We start from the raw sequence: 11296 nt of genomic DNA on the forward strand, positions 1-11296 counted from the left end.
CAGTAATCGACTTGTTCCATTTCTTAGTCGATTTTAGCTCTACACGAAGTTGACGAACCCTAGCTTTCATTTGGACATTGAAGAATTGATGGATCTTGTCCCAAACTTCAAACGCGTGCTTGCAGATTCATAATAGATTCAGAAATTATGGATAATATCCAGATGAAGACAGCTTGGTCTTGCATGACCCGAGCTCCGCGCTCTTCAAAAATCATACCTTCGATGTGATCTTGAGCCGATTTATACTTTAACGGGGTATGAGGATTGACAACCATTTTGTGCATCTTTTGTGCCAGAATCACACCTTCTACCTATTGACTCCATAATAGATCATTGTTCTCTTGCAGTTTAATGGAGAGCTTTAGTCCAAAAGAGTTCACGGCTTTTTTATGGTAAACACGGTGGAATTTTCTTGAGATCGAACTTTGTTTTCCGATTCTTGATTTTCTGGATCCTCCATAGTTGAACCGGGATGATGCACTGGGTTGGTTATGGTAGATCAGAGATGAGCAATTGAGGAAGTGCAGAGAATCAAATCCATGAATGATACCTTTCGCAACGCGAAAAACAACCGGCGGAAAGAAGCAAACAAACAGAGCCGCCACCGTGCGTTATTTATCCCAAAGAAGGGAAAGGAAACGCTCGAAGTAAACCTGGAAAGGAAATGGTCTTACGACCAGAGATTGCAAGGATCGGGAGTCGATTACGCAAGGGGAAGGTATTAGCACCCCTCACGTCCGTCGTACTCGACGGGATCCACGCTTAGAAGAATAGGAAAAGGTTGCTAAAATAACTGCTCAAAGAATGCACACACACTAGAGTAAAACACAGATGGAAGAAGACGGAAGCGGACTCGGCAGGATGTCGCATCCTGGGCCTACGTAGTTTGTCAGAAACAAACATCAGAGTCGACGTAGTTCGGGGAAATGGTAACGGGCTCGCTAGGATATCGCATCCTATGCCTACGTATCTCAGCTGGAATGAGAATCAGAGCTACTGTAGTTCGACTAACGCACGCCGAAACAAAACACAACACAAAGACGCTGAGACGTCAAAAGAAACACACAACTAGAAACGGAATGCCAATCGCTGGGCTTACATCCAACTCCACAAAAGAAACACAAACAGGAAACCGAATGCCAATCGCTGGGCTTATATCAGACTCCAAACAAAACAAACAAACGCACACAGGAAACCGAATGCCAATTGCTGGACTTACATCAGACTCCAAGCACACAACAAATAGGAAACGGAATGCCAATCGCTGGTCTTACATCCAACTCCTAACACACACAAAAAGGTTATAAAATCGACAAGCTAATAGGGAGTCTGGAACTCGAGCCTAATAGCTGTCAAGCAAACACACACAAAAAAAGAAAAGGTTGCCCGGAGAGATCTCGCATGATCTCCTACCCACGTACCTCATCTGGTATGAGGATCAGGGCGACGTAGTTCGCCTTAACAGGGGAGAAACTTTCTCCTAACCAGAGACCAAGGGAATAACGGACTAAAAGGGAGACTGACTCGAGCCTAATAGTCATCATGCAAATTATAACCCTAGGTTGAGGTCTCTAACAAGAGTTTGACTCACACAGGCAGTGAGTCAACTCAAGTCTATTTCTACGTACGTTCAACTTCCTCGAAAGTTGATCATACGACTCCTACAGAAAGGAGATGAGAAGCAAAAGCAGATAAACATCAAAAGCAATCTCACACGCTATATGCAAACAATCGGCTCATACAAGGTTGGGCCTTAGTCAAGGGGTCATATCAACCTCGACAAACAAGCCAACACTGGAAAGGGTGTCTGAGGCTCTTAACGACTGACATTGACCGTCAGGGTGAGCAGATGAAATGGGAGATGAGGGTTGGACCTCATAGCTCTTAACCCAGGCCTGGGTGAGCTTCAAATCAATGAAGATATGGGTGTCCAGAATGAGGAACTCTATTCCACAATGACTGACTCTATATACAAGATTTTGGGTGTTTATTCAAAACGCATCAGCACGTAGTGCGAGCAAGATGAAAGACTCAACTGAATAGCAGGGGATGGATTGCACATCCATTCTATCTGCCAATGCCTCTTCACTTAGAAGGTCTTTGAAGTACATGACACAAATATAAACAATAAAAAACATTGCCTCTTAAGGAGGGCTTCAGACAGGTGCCTGCCAAAGATAGCAGGTCTTCCAGACTACATGGAGTTCAAGAGAATACCTAAGTGGTATGCCAACCACAAGCAAAGCAAAGCAACTCAAATAATGAGTTAAAGCGGCTAAAGTACCTGTAAGAAAATCAAACAAGTCAATATTCACATTCAGACAACCAAACAATCAACAACAGTCAGACAATCCCAATATGCACAACAAGTAAGCCATAGAAGGCAAACACTCAAGTGATTCACTACCAAAGGACCTACAAAATAACCAAAGGTTAGTAAACAAGGCAAATGGCAAAGCTCAAATGATGAGGCAACATCAACCATGTAGATGAATGCTTGATCCTGAAAGACAAAGCTCAAATTGTGAGTTCAAACCCCTAGGGCAAAGCCTAGGGTCAAAAGTGAAGCAAAAAATCAAAACAACAACCAATATTCCACATGAAGCATGTTTAATCAAGCAAGAACATGTCCTAAAAAGGACCAAATCAAAAGCATCAAGCTAAGTCATTTCATGAGCAAGATATGGCAAAGGCAATTTCAAAGCATACAATTGGACATCAAGAATCAAAATTCCAAATTAAAACAGAAATGAATCAAACAATTCTGGAAATTTTTATGTGCACACAACATGTCAAATATAATCATCATGCCAAAAATCAGAATCAACAGAGCCCAAATGATATGGCAATGAAAATGAACAAGTATGACATCAAATTGTGTGACACACATTGTCACACCATACAATCATGTGCATAAAACAGAGATGAAAAATGAGAAAAATACACAACTAAGCCTCAAAAATCAATCAACATGTTGGGAATCAGCATACAAAATTTCATGGCATTTGGACAATGTATGAGCATTTCACAATAGAATGAATGAAGCATGTCACATTTGCATACATGTTCAAATAACAATTCACCATCCAAAATCCAGAAATGATAAAATCAGGAAAATCACATCATAAAATAGCAGACACTTCAAGGAGCATGTAGCAAAAAATTTGGAATTATTTGGATTAATTTTCAATTTGTTAGGATTTTTGGAATTATCATGAAATAATGAAATAAACATTGAAATCACATGCAAATATGAAATGAATTGGAAAATTGAAAGTGCAACCAGGCGGATTCGAAGTGAGGGACGCCCCAGGATGAAACGGTGTCGTTTTGGCTAAGTGGAGAAAATCACAAAAAAGAAATGAAATGTTGCGCCTGGGAATCGAATGGTGTATGCGTGTTGGCAAAACGGCACCGTTTTGGAGCGCCGCCCCCTAGGGTTTGCAGGCGGCGGATGCACAGTGCCAGGCGGTGGTTTCCACCGTCTCCTAGCTTGAGACGGTGGTTGCTACTGTTCATGTCCAGAATTTTTTTTTGCAGAATTTTACAAAATCTATATCATTGGAATCGTCTCGACGAGTAGATCACAAATATCACAAAACCTAAACCTAATTCTCAATATATCTCACGAATCGAAGGAAAACATTTATGAACATCAAACATCAATTCATCATAACTTAGTCAAATCTCAACCAATTTTCATGAATTTTAGGTCAGAATTTTCAGCGAGCAAAGATCTACAAGGTTATATGCATAAGAGGAAGAATTAAGTTACTCGAAAAACCTACCTCTTGAAGATCCAACAATGGCAGCAGTGGATTCAGGTGCTTAGTAAGGTCCAAAACTGCTCCTCTATTCTTGTTATGAAGTATGAAGTACGAATCAATGCTTGGAAAGGCTTAGATATAGCTTAATCTTCAAGCTTCATGTTCATGTTCATGTATGGATTTTGCACAAACCTTCACCAAATTCTCCAATCCAGCACTTGATTTGCACTAAATGATAATCCAGGAGCAAGATTATACAATAAAAATGATGTGTTATTTGAAGAATTTTTGAATTTCAGTTTGGAGAAAATTTGGAGGGAAAATGAGATCTAGATCTAGAATGATGAATTATGAACAATTCTGTTAGTGTTTGCCTTATATACCATGTACTAATCACATCCTAATTAGAATTAAGCATGGTTTAGTTGAGATTAACCAAAAATAAGGTGTATGACAAATTTTGGAAAATTGGTGGTGCCATGCAAATGTACATGTGAACAGTAGCAAATGGATGATCAAATTCACTTAAAATCACTTCATGCACATGATAGAATGGTTAAAAAACTCATATGATGCACCAAATTCAAATTTGCAAATTTCCCTCCAAAATGGTCATGAATGGGCAAATGATTATATGATGAAATTTCATGCAATGTCATGAATGATTTGGAAAATATATGTCATGAGGAGCAAAGTGCAAAAAGAGGCACTCAATTTGGAGCTTTAGATCAAAAGTTATGGCCTTTTGAAGTTTCAAGCACACTTGGCAATGATTTGATCATATCTCCTCAACCATTCATCAGATGCTCATGATCTTGGACTTTTTGGAAATGGGAGAGAAAGATCTTTAACTTTCATGTTGGACAAAAATTCATTTGAAGCTTCCTTGATGATGTAAAATCAAGTTGAATTTGAACCAAAAACTTTCCATTTTTGGAAACTTCCAATTACAGGTCACTTTCCATTTTTGGAAACTTTTGATCTGACCTCAAATTCTTCAAGATAAGTGTTTGTAATGACAAATGAACCCCTTTTGAACATGAATGAGATGTTGAAACTCATTTCTCCCCCTCCTAGCCCTCAGGTGACTTTCTGTTGACTTTTATGGACCCCAGATGACTTGGAAATACACTGTGGACTTTGAGCCTCTAACACTTGGCCAATTTGCTTCAAAATGAACCTTGGCTCATATAAGCTCAATAGAATTATCATGTGATCCCCCTCTCAATAGAATACCTCATCTCCTTGAAAATTCCTGGTTGAAAGACTGCAACTGATTAGGGTTGACCAGAGGTCAAAACCCTAATCCAGAGGAATCTAAGCATGAACAATGAACCCCTTGAGGATGACATAACCATGATGATGATGATGTACCCTTGCAAACAAGATAATTCTCAACCTCCTTGAGGAACCAAGAAAACCCTAATTGAAGCACAAACCCTCAGATGGTTGGTGATCAATTCAATAAGACCCTCAGGCTTGAACTATACAACTTCTCCATCTCTGACAAGACCTTAAAGGATGACTTGTTTATTTTCACATGATATGCAATATGCAAATGCCTAATGTCCTAAAACATGAAATGCAATATGCTAAGCTAGTCCCAAGAAGAGGAGGGCAAATTTTGAGGTGTTACAGCTGCCCCTATTCAATCCACTGTGAACCTGTCGATACGAACAGCCTCAGCTTTCAGATGATCAGGGTGAAGAGTGATTGAATACCAAGAACAGACGAACAATTTGCACTCCGTTGGGAAAATAATTAACAATGCCTGTCAGAATCGGCAGAGAAGCAATCTCAAAAGAAGAATCCGTCTGGTACGGGGAGAGTCGGTCGGAACACCGAAAAGAATGTTGACCTGAACACCAAACAAAGTGGTAACACAGGAGTAACCATGGCCTGAATGCCGCTCATCAGTTTGAATACTAGAAATCGGAATATGAAAGTATCAATATTGGTCTGAACACCAAGAGATTGGCCTGAACGCCACTTCGATCTGAACATCAAAAAACTGGCCTGAGTGCCGCTTCGGTCTGAATACCACTTCGGTCTGAATACCGGAAAACTGGCCTGAGTGCCACAAGTGCTTCGACCTGATCGTCGGAAACTTCTTCGATCTGAAAATCGGAAACTGGCCTGAGTGCCACAAGTACTTCGACCTGATCATCGGAAACTTCTTCGATCTGAAAATCGGAAACTGGCCTGAGTGCCACAAGTACTTCGACCTGATCGTCGGAAACTTCTTCGATCTGAAAATCGGAAACTGGCCTAAGTGCCACAAATACTTCAACCTGATCGTCGGAAACTTCTTCGATCTGAAAATCAGAAATTGGCCTAAGTGCCACAAGTACTTCGACCTGATCGTCGGAAACTTCTTCGATCTAAAAATTGGAAACTGACCTGAGTGCCACAAGTACTTCGACCTGATCGTCGGAAACTTCTTCGATCTGAAAATCGGAAACTGGCCTGAGTGCCACAAGTACTTTGACCTGATCGTCGGAAACTTCTTCGATCTGAAAATCGGAAACTGGCCTGAGTGCCACAAGTACTTCGACCTGATCGTCGGAAACTTCTTCGATCTGAAAATCGGAAACTTCATGCCTGTCAACATCGGCAAAAATAAGGAAACGTGATGAATTAGACGGCATGTGGGCCAACGACCTATGCTGGGGATAACAAGTCATGAGCATGCCATCCCTGCTTAATCGACTGTGAACGAACAAATTGCGCTCAGCTGGGGATTATTCTCCTTCTCTCCTCTTCTTTTTTTTCCTTTGGACCCCGAAACTTCTTTGATTATCATTTCCATCCCCGCCCGACAGAAATCTCATCCAGTGTCGCACTACTGGGAAGCATTATTGATCAGACGTCATGATGCTAAACTCCTCAGAGTAACATCTTCACCATCCAGCTAAACCAATTCTTAAGCGGTAACCACGGCTCGAGACTAGCTTATGCTTGCAATGCTTATGCATGATGATTTTTAGCGTAATGCTCCATAATCATGGAAATGCTACGCAATTAGGCATGCAATATGCTATGCTTATCTAAATGACGAATGCATAAAAAGTATCCCCCTCAAGGGACTCTTCTGGGGAGCTCGAGGCACTCTGCTGAGGAACTCGATAACACTCCAAGCTCCACCCTACCGGGGAATAGCACTGCTGCTAGGGAAAAGGCAACCCTCAACAGGGATGAACTCCACTGAACCCGATCCGCTTGGGGACTTCGCTGGGGAAGAAACCACCAACACACTCTGCGGGGAAAACAACAATCTTCGACTTGCTGGGGAAATAACAATCTCAACCTTGCTAGGGGAAACAACAACCTTCAGGCCTGAATGCCAAGGAAACACCGATCTTGAACCCGCTGGGGAGATAACAATCCCGACTCTGCTTGGGGAAATAAGGAAAGCCTGGCACAGAACACCCGTCGACTCGTCGATCCCTGGTATTCAACATCTAAATCCAGTGTCAGCTTTCCACTTTTGAGAACTCCCAGACTCGTCTGGACTTTTCTGATTCATCACCTTGTATTCTCGACTTCTCCGTACTTTACGGAGATCGAACTCCCTGGATTCATACAAACTTTCCAGTCCTTAGACTTTGAAGAGTCTTCTTGATTAATCCTCCAGGATCGTCGCACGTTCTCTCGCTGTCTTTTCACCATTATTCAGTCCCTTGTCCCTGATTGGACTCCACAGGAATCTTTTGTCAAAAGGCTTCACATCACAACCTGCAAGTGAGTGAAAATATCTAACAGCTCCTACAAAAGAGATCGTTAGATAAAAACGTGCCCCAGGCGTGCCAAAATTTCAACACCTAGGTCACTCAACCTTCCGAATAAGATTTCAGGTTTTCAATCTTATAAGCATGCATTGGAAAGGATCTCCATGTATAAAAAATGCAAAGATTCTTTATCAAAATAAACGGATGTTTTTGCAATCAAAGCGGTAATGAAAACAGAAACAAAATTATTTGACTGAATATGCATTTTATTGATTGAAAAAGGTGTGGCTCGTAACTGAGCAATACAAAGGAAGCAATTCCTGAAAAGAGGTAATTGCGCACAAAAGGAAAAATATATCCTAATGGCAATGTGAACCCGCGATCTCATCGAGTTCCAACTCGGTTACACCTCATATGTCCTCAAGACTCTCCGTGCTTTCTGCCTTCTGAACAAGACGCTTCTGACTGATCTCTGCCAGGGATTATCCACGTCTCAACCAAAACACGAACAATCATGCTAGACGCAGTTGTTCGTTTCATTCCCTCTTTTGGCTGGACCGCCCTTTCGGGTTTTCAGTCCACCGGGATACCCTTTTTTGCCCAAGCCGCACTTGTGGGGTTTTCGACTTGCCGGGTGTACAGTTTTTTTCATTTTATCCCTAATTTTTGCCCGAACCTTTTCATTTTTTTTTCTGGTTCGCCGGGATGCCCCTTTTTGCCTGGACTATTTTATTCTTTTCTTCCAGTGGGTCTCTTTATACGAAGTATTTTTTAACTGCGTCTGCATTCACAGGGGATGGAAAATCCTCGCCATCCATGGTCGTCAACAACAAGGCTCCGCCAGAGAAAACCTTCTTGACCACGAATGGACCTTCATAATTGGGTGTCCACTTGCCCCTACAATCGTTCTGAGGAGGAAGGATCCTTTTCAACACCATGTCTCCTACGTGATATACACGAGGTCGCACCTTTCTGTCAAAAGCACGCTTCATCCGCTGCTGGTACAACTGCCCATGACAAACGGCCGCCAGCCTTTTTTCCTCGATCAGGCTCAACTCTTCATACCGAGTCCTTACCCATTCAGCCTCTTACAATTTCACGTCCATCAGGACTCTCAAAGACGGAATTTGAACCTCAACCGGTAGCACGACTTCCATCCCATACACAAGTGAGAAAGGCGTTGCCCCAGTAGATGCACGCACCGAGGTTCGGTACCCATGCAACGTAAACGGCAACATCTCGTGCCAATCCTTATAGGTCACGACCATCTTCTGCACAATCTTCTTAATATTCTTGTTGGCTGCCTCGACCGCCCCATTCATCTTCGGACGATAAGGAGAAGAATTGTGATGCTCTATCTTGAATTCCCGGCACAGTTCTGCCATCATCTTATTGTTCAAATTAGAACCATTATCAGTAATGATTCTCTCGGGAACCCCATATCTGCAAATGATGTCTCTCTTGAGAAATCTGGCAACGACCTGCTTTGTCACATTCGTATAAGAGGCTGCTTCCACCCATTTAGTGAAATAATCGATAGCCACTAATATGAACCGGTGCCCATTCGAAGCCGTAGGCTCAACCTTCCCGATCATATCAATGCCCCACATAGCAAACGGCCACGGAGACGACATCAAACTCAACGGGTTAGGAGGCACGTGCACCTTATCAGCATAAATCTGGCATTTATGACATTTCCGCACGAAATTGAAACACTGGGCCTCCATCGTCATCCAATAATAACCAGCCCTCAACAATTTCTTCACCATTGCATTCCCACTGGCATGGGTACCGAACGACCCCTCGTGTACTTCTTTCATCAATTGGCTTGCTTCTCTGTCATCGACGCATCTGAGCAAGACCCAATCAAAATTCCTCTTGTACAAAACCCCATCCTTATTCAGATAGAACACCATGGCCAACCTCCTCAGAGTCTTTTGGTCCTTCTTGGATGCTCCCTCAGGATACTCCTGGGTTTCTAGATAGCGATTGATATCGTAATACCACGGCTTCTCATCATCAGGCGCTGTGTCAACAGCAAACACATAAGCCGGTCTATCCAGACGTCCCACTTCAACATTAGGGAACTGATTCCACCACTGCACCTTAATCAAGGCAGCCAGAGTAGCCAAAGCGTCTGCTAACGAATTCTCTTCTCTCGGCACATGATGTAATTCCACCTTGGTGAAAAACGTCAACAATATCCTCGTATAATCTCGATATGGAATTAAATGAGATTGATGCGTATACCATTTTCCGTTAACCTGGTTTACAACCAAAGCTGAATCTCCATATATAACAAGGTTCTTGATTCGCAAATCAATCGCCTCTTCGATCCCCAAGATACAAGCTTCATATTCAGCCACATTGTTGGTGCATTCAAACGTTAGCCGGGCAGCAAAAGGAATGTGGGATCCTTTCGGCGTAACCAAAACAACACCAACTCCACTACCATTCACGTTAACGGCCCCATCAAACATCAGAATCCATTCGGATTCAGGGTCAGGCCCCTCCTCCGGGATAGGTTCCTCACAATCTTTCGACTTGAGAAACATGATGTCCTCATCAGGGAATTCAAACTTCATCAGTTGATAATCCTCAATGGGTTGCTGGGCGAGGTAATCAGACAATACACTCCCCTTGATTGCTTTCTGAGACGTATACTGGATATCATATTCAGTCAAAATCATTTGCCATCTCGCAACCCGTCCGATCAATGTTGGCTTCTCAAAAATATACTTGATCGGATCCATCTTGGAAATCAACAAAGTGGTATGAACCAGCATATACTGTCTCAGTCGGCGAGCAGCCCATACCAAAGCACATCAAGTTTTCTCGAGCAGTGAATATCTTGTTTCACAGTCAGTAAACTTTTTGCTAAGGTAGTAAATCGCATGCTCTTTTCGACCAGACTCGTCATGCTGCCCCAATACACACCCCATAGACCCCTCGAGGACCGTCAAGTACAGAATTAACGCTCGTCCCTCCACAGGAGGCATCTGAATCGGAGGCTCCTGTAAATATTCTTTTATTTTTTCAAATGCCACTTGGCAATCATTATTCCACCTGACCGTTTGATATTTTCTCAACAACTTGAATATAGGTTCACACGTGGCAGTTAGGTGAGATATGAACCGGGAAATGTAGTTCAATCTACCTAAGAAACCACAAACCTCTTTTTCTGTTCTCGGTTCAGGCATTTCTCGTATTGCTTTTACTTTAGCAGGATCAACCTCGATTCCTTTTTCGCTTACAATAAACCCCAGCAACTTACCGGACCGCACTCCGAAAGTGCACTTGTTCGGATTCAACCTCAGTCTGAATTGTCTCAGCCGATCAAACAACTTGGCCAGATCTACCAAATGCCCCTCTTCTGTTTGGGACTTTGCTATCATGTCATCAACATAACATTCGATTTCATGATGAATCATATCATGAAACAAAGTCACCATGGCTCTCTGATACGTTGCACCGACATTCTTGAGACCGAATGGCATCACCTTATAGCAAAAAGTGCCCCACGGTGTGATGAACGTTGTTTTCTCCATATCATCTGGCGACATTTTGATTTGATTATAGCCAGAAAAGCCATCCATGAAGGAAAACACCGAGAATTGAGCTGTATTATCTACCAACACATCGATGTGAGGTAGTGGGAAATCATCCTTTGGGCTAGCTCTATTCAAATCCCGGTAGTCCACACACATTCTCACCTTCCCATCCTTTTTCGAGACCGGCACAATGTTCACGACCCAAGGCGGATAATTAGTGACAACTAGGAAACCAGCATCCAACTGCTTC

The sequence above is a fragment of the Lathyrus oleraceus genome, chromosome 6 (genome assembly GCF_024323335.1).
Source record: "Lathyrus oleraceus cultivar Zhongwan6 chromosome 6, CAAS_Psat_ZW6_1.0, whole genome shotgun sequence".
NCBI classification, from domain to species: domain Eukaryota; kingdom Viridiplantae; phylum Streptophyta; class Magnoliopsida; order Fabales; family Fabaceae; genus Lathyrus; species Lathyrus oleraceus.